At 38.8% G+C, this 13,542-nt stretch overlaps 1 pseudogene; it reads left to right on the top strand.

The window, feature by feature from the left end:
• The first annotated feature begins 11,416 nt into the window (after positions 1 to 11,416).
• On the top strand, positions 11,417 to 13,155 carry LOC148115522 (uncharacterized; annotated as a pseudogene).
• The last annotated feature ends 387 nt before the right edge of the window (positions 13,156 to 13,542 follow it).

Raw genomic sequence — 13,542 nt, 5'->3', positions numbered from 1 at the left:
AAGGAGGGATGGCAAATGGACAGTGCCCTTCTATCAAATGACTGGACTGCTAATATTTTACCTTCTTGAAGCATTCATGCATGGAGACTGAGAAGGTCTGGGTTTATCTCAGTAACATGTTTTGGTTAGCACTGCCTTAAAAAGTCACACGGATGTATGACGGTATAATATAACATCACCATTAGAAGAAAAGTTGCTTCAAATCACTTGCGAAACATCTGATTATTCTTATAGTATGTCAGGTGAAACCAGGGGTGAAATGCTCCCAGTTCGGACCAGATCGCCCAATCTAGTAGCAATGGAGGCGGGTGGTTCGGAGGACCGGTAGCAAAAATCCCTGCCCCCCCCATGCCCAGTTGAGCCACGTGATCATCAGAGGCATTTTTTCTTTTAAATGCCTCTGACAATCCAAGCTGAGTTGCCTGATCGGCAGAGGCTTTTTAAAAAAGCATTTTTTTACAACCTCTTCGCTGAAGAGGTTGTAGAAAAAATGGTTTTAAAAGTTAAAAAAAATTGGCCACATCCACCCAGTCACATTACCCCCCCACCAAGCCATGCCCACAGAACCGGTAGTAACAAATTTTAGATTTCACCACTGGGTGAAACCTTTAGCTTCATTGTCCCAAAGTGCTTTTTCAAAAAACAACTGGACTTTTTTTCCCCCTTGAAAACTTTTCACTTCTCATCCAAGAAGTTTCCTGGATGAGAAGTGAAACATTTTCAAGGGAAAAAAAAACCCCAAAAGTCCAGTTGCCTTTTAAAAATCACCATTGGAGCAACCATGACCCAGATATTGAGACTCTCCATAGACTTTCAGCTTCATTGCATAAAGCATAATTCTTATTATGAATTGATTCATATTCCATTGCATTGGATCACCCAGACAAGGAGACTTTTGCTGGTTGCACTTCTAGTTGGCTTATATTGTGTTATTATTATTTTTAAATGTGGAGGATTTCTTAATAGTTAAGGGGAAAAGGCAGAAAGCAAAAGGGAGAAGGTGAAGGAGGAGAAGAAGTTGTTTACATTGAGTGGGCTTGAGTACTCAAGACTAATCTTGCATTAGAGTGTAATTTCTTTACTGGATCAGATTAACTTTAATAGGGGGTGCAGATAAAGATCTCCCTTGAAACTGCTCTCACATACCATGAGAGAAAAGGAGCTTCAAACAGTTAGTCCCATAAAGAAATAGAGGAGAACCCAGCAGGATGTGAGAAAACCCAAGAAACTTCTGCATTTACTGTTTTTCCCCATTTGTGTCCTTCTGTCTCTCCAGTGAGACTGCTGAGAGCCTTTGGAAATCCTCACACTGGTATGACTTGTGATAATGTCAGAGAGACCAGAGGATACCCTGCCATTGTTTGCAGCAGAATAGTAGGCTCACCTCTCTCCCAAGGCTCAGACCAGGAAGCTCCCCTTATCACTTCTGGGACAAACCTATCAACAACAACAACAACATGGCATTGATAAAAATTACCACCAGCTAATTGCAAAAGGCATCATCATTTGGAACAGCTTGCATCCTGTAACAATACCTTTGATATTATTAAATAATACCTGCCTATTCCAGGTCCTTTGACTCAATAGGTGAACAAAAATGCCAAATCCAATCTAAACATCTGGCTGACTTTACAACCAACCATAATTATAAATTATACATCCATGCTGCCCAGGTCTCAACAACTGCCTTATTATTATATAATTATGTTGTTACATTGTTATGGTATAATATTTTAATGTTATTATTATTATCCCATATTCCTACTTTCTACTCAATGTAGTAAGCGAGTCCCTTGGACTGCAAGGCGATCAAAGCAGTCAGTCCTAGAGGAGATCAACCCTGACTGCTCTTTAGAAGGCCAGATCCTGAAGATGAAACTGAAATACTTTGGCCACCTAATGAGAAGGAAGGACTCACTGGAGAAGAGCCTAATGCTGGAAAAGATTGAGGGCAAAAGAAGAAGGGGACGCCAGAGAATGAGGTAGCTGGATGGAATCACTGAAGCATTCAGCGTGAGTTTAAATGGACTCCGGGGGACGGTAGAGGAAAGTTGTCCATGGGGTCGCGATGGGTCGGACATGACTTCACAACTAACAACAACAACTCAATGTATTTCCACACTGGGCAGAGGGCTGGACTAGATGATTTGTAATATCCCAATGATTCTATAATTCTATAGATCTCTATATTTCCATGACAAGAAAAGTGCTCAGAAATGCAGTAGCCACTGCAGTGAAGATTTCCGAGGAGTTTTTCACACATCAACAACTCAGCAATTATACTCTCAATTGGCAAGGGCTGAACATTGGAGCTGAGGTTGATGGAAAGTTGGTTTGTCCCTACTGGTGATGGATAAAATAACAGAATAACAAAGTCAGAAGGGATCTCCTAGTCCAACCCCTGGTCAAGCAGGAGCCCTATATCATTTCAGACAAATGGGTGTCCAATCTCTTCTTAAAAACCTCCAGTGATGGAAAGTGAAATGAAACTAAGTTTAGCTTTTTCTCTATCCTATTTGGACACTTACATTGTTATCTTTCGGTCCCCCTGGAAATGACTTCAATGTCATGTACAGTAGATCAATTACTATTTTTGTATTTTAAACTTTATGACACATATGTTTGGGATACCCAGGAATACATTATTTACTGCTGCAATGCTACTAGTTAGCTTCACAAATATATTATACATGTTCTAATAAAATTGTACAAGCTTTGCAAGCTAACCCAACCTGATAATTAAGTGATTGACAGTTCAATTATTATTATTTTTAAATTTTCAGTAAATAACAATTGGCAGCATCCTTATCTGGATGAGAAGTTCAATCATTTGCTTCTGGGAAAGTCCCAAAATGTCCTATCCCCCAGAGCATCCTCCTATATCATACACAAAAGATTCAGCTTTCTTGAGAGATCTATAATGATGGTTAAAGAGGAGGAAAAGAAAATGAAAGAAGGGTGACTTGCAGCAAAGTGGATGGACGCCATTACAGCAATGGTGGAAAACCTGAAGTGTCAGATTAAGGACAGATCGTCCTGGAGGTCTATCTATGTTGGCACATCCTAAAAAAAATAATCAAATTTATACTAACACAAAGTAATACTACATTCAATCTTTTCTTTCCACACTAAAGTTCCACTTCAGCCTTATTATGTAAAATTCATTTACCAATTTCCTTCTCACAGCCAGTCATAATAAAATCATTACTGGTTTTTTTATATAATATAGCCATCGATGTCCAGTATGGTGTAGATAAGAAATTCTGTCACTCCTATCATATTACATTAAAAGGGTGACACCATCTTATAGGTTATCTATTGGATTAATACCAGGGGTGAAATGGTCCCAGTTTGGACCGTTTCGGCCGAACCGGTAGCGATGGCGGCCGGTGGTTCGGAGGCTCTGCCTACCGAACTGTCGTCGTTACTTCCTGGTTTTAACCAAGAAGTAACCTGTTTTTTTACCATCTGCGCATGTGCAGAAGGGTTTGCGCATGCACAGAGGGTCCATGCATGCACGTGCACTTCCGAACTGGTTGGGAAGGTAAGTAGATTTCACCCCTGATTAATACATATGAATTAATAAACTTATGCCAAAGAAAGAAAATGGGAGAGGAGAGAGAGCGCATCCATTTTATCAATGATCTTTGCCATTAAAATGATAAGACAGGGCACAAAGAATGATCATCCCCTTAGTCATAAATTCCCAACCGACATCTTAAGCCTGTTGGGTTAGAAAAGAGAGATTCCCACTGTTAGTCAATTCTGATCATCATGTCAGTAAATCTAGAATTCTGCTAGGCACCAAATCAGTGATACTACTGGAAAACTACGACAAAGCCATCCATCAGAAATCTTCGATCACATCCCTGTGAATCCAGGAGGAATTTATGTGCTCTTATTCCCGGGAGAGTTACTTTTAAGAGCACCATAACTGTTAGGCTTTACTCTATCAAATAAAACATTCCCTGCAGTCCTGAAGTGTAATGTTTACTACCAATAAAAACACCCAAGATAACATGTTTAGCTTATGGATGGGAGGGCAACTGATGTACATGCATTTTAGAAATCATAAATTTGCAACATTGAGAAAAAGATGTATTGTGCAACCAGTTAGGAAGCAGGTCAGAAAATTGCATGTAATATAATTGTATTCTAATTTGATTTGTCAGTGTTTGCATCAGATAGGGTATTATTAAAGATAAGGAATCAAACACATACAGTAGAAGAATGAATTTTACTGAAGAATAACTAAAATGGCTTCTTCAAAAGAAGTGGTTCGCTTACTCTTCTGGATTTCTTTTGGGGTAATCAACAGAAAAGGTGAAAAAAAGGGAGGGCATTTGAACTTTCAAATAGGGGTTTTTTTTTTTGCAATGCCTCTCAATAAACATTCACTGTCAACACTCAACACCCCGTGGAATTAAAGAAAATATACGTTTAAGGGCTAGCAACTTCCTTAAGAAACAGCAAGCAGACAGTAGGAAAAATGCATAAATGCGCAGTTTCACAGGGACCAATGTAACTTCTTACTTGTTTATAAATGACCTGGAGTTAAGAGTATGTTGCTAATTACATTACATTACAATAATTGGGGATGGTAACGCAGAAGAAAAAAAAAAGATAGCAAGGGTCTTTAAAAGCATCTCTCCAAATTGGCTGAATGAATGGGCTTCAAAATGCCAAATGTAACTCAATGTAAGCAGGTGCAGAGTGATGCACATTGGCATATAAGGTCCAAATCTCACATAGGCGTTAATGGAGCTTTGAGTTGACAGCGAGTGGTCAGGAGGAGAATCTTGGAGTCATAGTGAAGAGCTGAATGCAAATGTCAATAGCATGTGTCTCTTCTGTAAAAAGTAATGCTAGGAAATATATTGAAAATAAAACTGCCAATGCAGTAACGACCTTATAAATTTTGTTGCAACCGGATTTGGAATACTGTGCAAGGTTCTGGCAACAGCAACTGAGAAAAGGATCCTGCAGACTTGTAAAAGTATGAACACAATTATTCCACTGCAAGGAAAGACTATAGGGAGTCCTCAATTTACAACCACAATTGAGCCCAAAGTTTATGTTGTTAAGTGAGAAATTTAAGTGACTTTTGCCCCATTTTACGACTTTTCTTGCCATATTTGTTAAATGAATCATTGCCGTTGTTAAATTAGTACCACGGTTGTTAAACGAACCTGGCTTCCCCGTGGACTTTGCTTATCAGAAGGTTGCAAAAGGCAATCACATGATCCCGGGACACTGCGATTGTCATGCATCCAAATATAAATAACGTGACCATGGGGATGTTATAAAGATTGTAAGTGTGAAAAACGGTCATAAATCACTTTTTTCAGTGAGGTTGTAACTTTGAAGAGTCACTAAATCAACTGTTGTAAGTCGAGGACTGTCTGTTCAGCAGTTGGGTTTTTAACATAGAGTAGCCATGGCTTAGGTGACCTGACAGAAGTGCAGAACAGGTAGTCCTCGACTCACAACAGTTCATTTAGTGATGATTCAAAGTTACAATAGCACTTCTAGTAAAGAGAATGTATATTTGATTATCCATGTAATAACTGCAACTAGGACTGTATTTGCACAAAACTGGAAAAGTGAAGAGATTCCTACAGATGAGAATGTTATTGGGAAAATATTAGAATGTGCAGAAATGAATAGGTTAACACTTGCAATTAAAGAGAAGGAACAAACTGAATATTATAATGTATGGGAACTATTTTACCGATGGCTAGAGAATAAATATGAAAGTTAGAAATAAAAGTAGGTTAGTGAAATATAGAAATAAGTTAAGAAGAGAATTGTTACAGTATTAGACATGCAATGTATATCAATATTAAGTTAAGAATAGATTAACAATGAATATGGCTGTGTAGGAATCTGTAGTTTGCATATGTGCAAGGATTTTCCTATCTTGGATGGCAAACCTCAGATAAGGAAGGTTACTTGCACGTAAGCGCCAGGAAATTACATTAGAAGATAAGACCCTAACTCTGTAAACAAGAGGAACAGGAGGAGAGGAAGTGGGATGTGTGTTAGATTTTAATTATAGCCAAATATTAGAAGTGCTTAAGCCAACAGTAATGATTAACCTATGATTTAAGTTACCTGGAAGATTCTGTGAGCCAATGGTATTCTGCCAAGTATGCTGTAACTTGAAAGTAACAAACTATATAATGTCACTATGTAAGACAATAAAGTTACCACATATATTCTCAACCTTTGTGTGTGTGGTCACTCAACAAGTGGCGCCTGAACAGGGACCCTTACTTCGTCCGGCAAGGATTTGGTGCACTGTCAACTCGTGTGGTATCTTCAACCTTTTAAAGGTTTCTGTAAGTACTTGTGGTTTCTTCAACCTTTTAAAGGTTTCTGTAAGTATGGGAGCCTCGTTTTCTGAGGAACAAGAAAGCATGATGTATCACAATGCTGTCTCTTAAGGCTGGTCCAGGAGATTGCGAATCAGTGTTTATGGTATCCTGAAAAGGGGTCTTTAAGATTATCTGATTGGGAAAAAATTGGGAAAGTTTTACATGCTGAGCCAAGAGCTAAGGTAGAGATTTTGCATGTATGGCATTTATGTAGATATGCAGTGGAAAAATTTGGAAATACTGAACTGTCTCTTTTAACTCCTCCACCTCTATGTTACTCCAATGCTGTTGTCTGTCCTCTTTCCTCCCCGGACTATCTGACTCTGCCTCCCTCAGATCCTACTGACACAGGTCAGATTACTAAACCTTTTGACTCTGCTGTTCTATCCTCTTTTCAAAAAATGGTGAAATCCTGTAAACAGGATTCCTCCATGCCTGCGGCAGAACTTGCTGAATTATTGTCTGTATGACCTGTACAATATCATCAGGGCCAGGGCCAATTGGCAGGACAGCAGATTGCAGAATGAGAAGGACTGCCTTATCAAATTTTAAGAGAACTAAAAAAAGGCTGTTACAGAGTATGACATTGGTGGTAATTTTACTAGAGGCTTGGTAGAACGAATAAAAAATGGATATAATATGAGGATTGGAAGCAAATTTTCCGAATGATTTTGACTTCAATGCAATATGTTGTTTGGGAAAGTGAATTTATGAGACATGCTCAGGCTGCTGCTCTGGGGGGTGGAGGAGCATACACGGTGGAACAACTCTTTGGCTCAGGTCAATTTGCTACAATTCCTGCCCAAACTGGGCTTCCCTTGGCCACCTTAACTATTGTTTCTGAATGTGCATTTCGTGCCTTTTTAAAGGTACCTCAGGCACCACGAGCAAATTTTTCTAATATTAGACAGGGGGCTAGTGAGCCCTATGCTGATTTTGTAGAGAGATTGTTTAAAGCTATTCATCAACAATTTGATCATCAGGAAGCTGCAGGGGAACTTCTTCGGCAATTATTTATTTATTTATTTATTTATTTATTTATTTATTTATTTATTTATTTTATTCAATTTATATCCCGCCCTTCTCCTAGTGGACTCAGGGCAGTGCACAGCCAGAACTAAAACACATATCAATACAAAATTTAGAATTATTAAAAGAATTAAATAACTGTGGCCCAAAAAATTTAAAACATTGAAAACTAAAACCCATTTAACAATTTAAAAGCTAAAAAAGACTAAAAAGGGGGGGGGGCGGTTTCACGCCAGCCCTGCTTGATGGAAAAGAAAAGTTTTTAGGGCACGGCGAAAAACCCAGAGATCCAAAATCCTTCGTATCTCTGGGGGCAAATCGTTCCAGAGGGCAGGAGCTGCCACAGAGAAGGCCCTCACCCTGGGGGTCAATTAGCTATTGAAAATGCCAATGCTGATTGTAAGCAAGCCTTGCAGCCCTTAAAAGCTACCAATCATTATACTTTGGCTGACATGCTGCGGGTTTGCCAGGATATTGGTTCTCAAACTTATAAAATGCACCTTTTAGCTGCTGCTATACAAAAAGGGCAATGTCCTGCTGGCAATTGCTTTAAATGTGGTAAACCTGGACATTTTTAAAAGGACTGTCACTCGACTCCTGCAGCCTCTCAAAAGTGCCCTTCTAAAAAATGCCCAATTTGTAAAAAAAGATTTCATTGGGCTAATCAGTGCCGTTTTCGCTCGGGAAACTTGCCAATGGGTGTGGCACCCACCTAGAGCCAAAAGAGTGCCTTTCCTGTAGTAATGTCTCCTCCCACAGCCTCTCTTCTGCAGTCCCAGCCACAGCAGGTAGTGCTGGGCTCGATTTAATAACTCAGGAATCTGTGGAATTTAAATTTCCCTTGGAGGTTAAATTGATTCCTTCTCAATTTAACGGCCCTCTTCCCTCTGGTTTAGTTGGTTTTATCTTGCCTCGATCTTCAGCTCATAAAAAGGGGTGCTTTGTATTCCCTGGTGTTATTGATTCTGATTACACTGGAACTCTTTTTATTCAGGCTTGGGTGAATCTTCCTAAAACACTTCCTGCTGAAACCTCTATTGCTCAATTACTTTTGCTCCCCTATCAAGTCCCATGTCCTGGCACAGGGGCACGTGGGGATGCTGGTTTGGGTTCTACCTCTCCTTCTGTGGCTTTACTTCAGTCTGTTACTTCCTTTCGTCCTGTATTAACTCTCTATTTGAATAAACAACCTTTTCAAGGGTTGCTTGATACAGGAGCCGATGTTACTGTTATTTCATCCTTACAGTGGCCTGTACAATGGCCTAAGAAGTCAGTTTCTTCTTTATGGGGTGTAGGTGGGTCCACAGCAGCTTGGCAGAGTGTGTGCGATATTCAATTCTCCACAGCAGCTGGTAAGTCCTTTGCCCTGCAACCTTATATTTTAGATATTCATACTAATATTTGGGGTCGGGACCTCCTTTTTTGTTTAAATACTCAATTGATTTTGGATGATGGCTCTTCCCCTTAAGTGGCTCTCTACTGCCCCCGTGTGGGTGGAGCAATGGCCTCTTTCAATGGAAAAATTATCTGCTTTACAGCAACTTGTTCAGGAACAATTAGCTGCTAGTCATATTGAACCCTCTACTAGCCCCTGGAATACTCCTGTTTTTGTTATTAAAAAGAAAAGTGGAAAATGGAGATTATTACATGATTTGCGGAACATCAATAAGTGTATTCAGCCAATGGATCCTTTACAATGTGGTCTTCCTAATCCTAATTTAATTCCTAATTTTTATCAATTGTTGGTTGTTGATTTAAAAGATTGTTTCTTTACTATTCCACCTCAACCACAGGATAAAGAAAAAGTTGCTTTTACTGTTCCTGTTTTTAATAATAGCATGCCAACTAAACGATATCATTGGCGTGTTTTACGTGTTTTAAGGTATGCTTAATTCTCCTACTTTGTGCCAGTATTTTGTGGACGATGCACTTCAGCCATTTCGTGAGAGATTTCCATCTTATTTGGTTTATTATTACATGGATAATATCTTAATAGCTGCTCCTCAGTTTGATTCTATAGCCCTTCTGCAGGAATTAAAAACTATTGTTGCACAGAAGGGGTTGTTTATTGCAGATGACAAAGTTCAGAAAACTGAACCTTACCTATACTTGGGTCATAGATTACTGAAAGCTTCTTCCATTCCAGTATTGCCCGACTTAAAGGTACAAAAGTCTTATACTTTAGTTCAATGGCAAAAGTTGCTAGGCATTATTAACTGGGCTAGGCCTTTCTTCTGCATAACAACTGGTGATATGTTACCTCTATTCCAACCCTTAAAAGGAGTGCAATCCCCTGGTGATACAGTTCATTTGATGAATGATCAAAAAAGGTGCTTACAGCTCATCTTGGACAAAGTTCAGCAACAATATGTTGACCGAATTGAGTCAATAGAAGCAGGACTGTGCTTAGCTATTCTTCCCACTTCTCCACTGCCTACTGGGTGTTTATATACCATTAAGAGCACATTAAAAATAGCTATTCATGAATGGTTAAATTTATCTGCTACTCCACCTAGAAACATTTATCCTTACCAGTCTGCTTTAGAAGAATTGATTATAAAAGGCCGAAAGCATGCTTTGCAACTGATTGGGCAGGATTTGATAGGCATTGCCTTCACCCGTACAAAGATTGAGCATGATCATCTTATGATGATATCTGAAAGTTATCAGATTGCCTTCTCCAATTATCTTGGAGAAGTTTTATATTCATTACCAAAAGATCCTAGAATTATGGTAACTACTACTTTAAACCTCTCTTTTTCTAATATTTTTGTATGTACACCTTTTATTAATGCTCTGACAATTTTTACAGATGGTTCACCAAAAAGAAGGGTGGTGGTCTGGCAGGCTGACTCCCAATGGCATTCTAAATTCACATCACCTCAGACTTCTGCTCAGGGGGCTGAATTAGCTGCTGTGATATTAGCCTTACAACTTTTCCCAATGCAACCCATTAATCTTGTAGTTGACACACAATATGTTTATTTAGCTATGCAATCTTTGCCATTTTCTTATTGTGCATTGTCATTAGATATAAATTTGCTAGCTTTGTTTTTGTCTTTTAAGCATCATTTGGAGAATTGACAATATCCCTTATATGTGGAGCATATTCGCAGTCATACTCCTTTTAACAATGCCCTTACTGAAGGGAACCGTATTTCAGATGAATCTCTTAAGGAAATTGCTTATTTTCTGATCCGGTGACCAGTCATTCATATTTTCATCAAAATGCAAAATCTTTGGCAAAACAGATTCATATTCCTTTGGCACAGGCTCAGGATATTGTACGAGCATGTCCCTCCTGCCAACAGTCAGCCATTCCATTCCCCAGTGGGGTCAACCCTAGAGGTATCTCTGCCAATCAAATTTGGCAAATGGATGTAACACAATTCTCCCCTTTCCAGCCATATGATAAATTGTATATTATAATTGATACTCATTCTCATTTTCTTTGGGTTACTGCATCCCATCACGAATGGGCTCAGGATGGCACCACTCATTGTTTAGCTGCTATTTCAATCATGGGCCGCCCTGTTCAAATTAAAACTGACAATGGTCCTGCATATATCAGTAAAGATTTTAGTCTTTTCTGTCAGCAATGGGAAATAACCTTAGTCCATGGCATTCCCTATAATTCTCAAGGACAAGCTATTGTGGAACGTGCCCATCGAACCTTTAAGTCCTTTTTGCAGAGACAGCTGCAGCATGAGTCTGGTCCATACCATTTGCGAAAGATTCAACATTTACTATCTGTTGCTTTGTTTACCTGGAATTATTTAACTCTTGTAGATTCCTTTTTAGATGTTCCTGTTAATGTTCATTTTCGTGCAATAGAACCATTGACAAGACCACTAGTAAAGTATCGCCTTGTTCCTAATTCTGAGTGGCAGAGACCTGCTCGTCTAATTACTTGAGGATGTGGTTACGCAGCGGTTGAACTCCCCCAGACTTGCCAACCTTTGTGGATCCCTGCTCGGCACATTCGACCCTATCATGGCTTGGCATCAGGGTCTGCACAGCCCAATTCCCAACTTCAATCTGAATCTCAAAACAGAGATCTGTCTTCTGAAACATCAATGACCCTCACCAATCACGTGCGGGCAAGTGAAGGCCACAACATACCAAGCTCAACAGCAGTTGGCTCAAGCTGATCTACCTCAAACTCCTAAAAACCTAGTTGCTGCTGTTTTTGCTATTATTATAGCTAATTCTGTCACAATTCTTTTTTGTATTCTCTTGTCTTCTTTTGGTTCTGTTACTGCTTTAAATGACACTCAGCCGGTACAACTTAATCCTAATCTCTGGGTTCGTCATGCTCAATATATGTTTTTGGTTCACGGTACTAATGTCACCCTGTATTATGAGCCTCCTATGGCTTTTGGTCAAGTTGCTTTCGTATCTGCTTTAATATCTTCATCTTCCTTTATTGTTTCACAATTGCAAACCATTCATTATTCTTGGTTATTTTCTAAGCCACCAGCGCAACTTAATTCTGTTCGTTGGTGTTATCTTTGTACTAATCAATATACTAGAGGCTTATGTTTTTGCTGTTATGCTCGCCATACTTGGCTTAACAATTGGAATGATTATGCTAAGGCTCAATGCATTTTATCGAAAGTAGGGAATTATAGTTATTGTACTGACTATTATTGGCTCTGGGGAACCTTTAATTCTTCTTTATATGGGCCTAATATTGTGCCTGAAATGTATCCTGATAATTTTCCTATTTTTATCGCTTCTGATATGACTGATACTGGATCCATTTGTGCTGGCTGGCAACTAAAGGACCCTAATATGTGGTTCTTTTTTGACAAATATGCAACCAACGTACACCCTCAGAACTATCAATGTGCTGCTATTGGCTACTTTTCCCTACCTATACAAATTGGTGTTTCTTCATCTTCTTCACGACAACGACGTTCTCCATTAGGTCCTACATGTAATGATGAAGTTATCATTGATACACAACTGTCCTCTCTAAATACCTTTGGCTGTGCTGTGGCTGGAGCTATTACTGGAGTGATCACCTTAGGGGCTTACCCTGGAATAATAGCTCAAGAAAATAGACATTCTATCCTCAGCTTAACATGTTGCCTGGAGAAATAAATTAATGCCACTGCTGCTATTGTTCGTGATCTCCAACATGAAATTGAAGACTTGAATCAGGATGTGCTCCAGCAATGTTGACTATTTGTTAGCACGACAAGGAGGTTTTTGTAAACTTGTTGGCTGTCGTGGATGGGCTGTTCATTTTCACTCTTTGAACAAAACCATTGAAGATGAACTTGCTAAACTCCAATCATATTTTCAGAATAATGTTCATGCTATTTCCTCTCCTTTTGACTGGTTGACCAATTGGCTTCCTGAATGGTCCTGGCTTAAGCAGTTGTTTTTTTATGCTGTGATATAATAAATGAAAAGAATAGCATCAAATATTTCTATATGTGAAAGTCTTGTCATATTGTCATATTAGTTGCTTGCTGTTGTTTCATTCAGTGTATTCCCTCATTAATTGCTATGTTTCGTCCTACTCCTCTTTCTCTGTCTCCTTCTCAAATGCGTTATATTCAAAAATCTTTGTTCCCTCAAAATTAAATAAAAAGAGGGGACATGTAGGAATCTGTAGTTTGCATATGTGCAGGGATTTTCCTATCTTGGATGGCAAACCTCAGATAAGGAAGGTTACTTGCATGTAAGCACCAGGAAATTACATTAGAAGATAAGACCCTAACTCTGTAAACAAGAGGAACAGGAGGAGAGGAAGTGGGATATGTGTTAGATTTTAATTATAGCCAAATATTAGAAGTGCTTAAGCCAACAGTAATAATTAACCTATGATTTAAGTTACCTGGAAGATTCGGTGAGCCAATGGTATTCTGCCAAGTATGCTGTAACTTGAAAGTAACAAACTATATAATGTCACTATGTAAGACAATAAAGTTGCCACATATATTCTCAACCTTTGTGTGTGTGGTCACTCAACATGGCTGTACATTTTAATTGTTATTGCACAAGACATTTGTACCCAGACAAAACACTGTTTAATGGAAGATGGATTGTTTGTATTAAATATATATATATATATATATATATATATATATATATATATATATTTACAACAGCACTGAAAAAAATG

The sequence above is a fragment of the Pantherophis guttatus genome, chromosome 2 (assembly GCF_059756535.1).
Source record: "Pantherophis guttatus breed Tessera chromosome 2, ASM5975653v1, whole genome shotgun sequence".
NCBI classification, from domain to species: domain Eukaryota; kingdom Metazoa; phylum Chordata; class Lepidosauria; order Squamata; family Colubridae; genus Pantherophis; species Pantherophis guttatus.
This window is presented reverse-complemented; position numbering and strand designations above follow the sequence as displayed.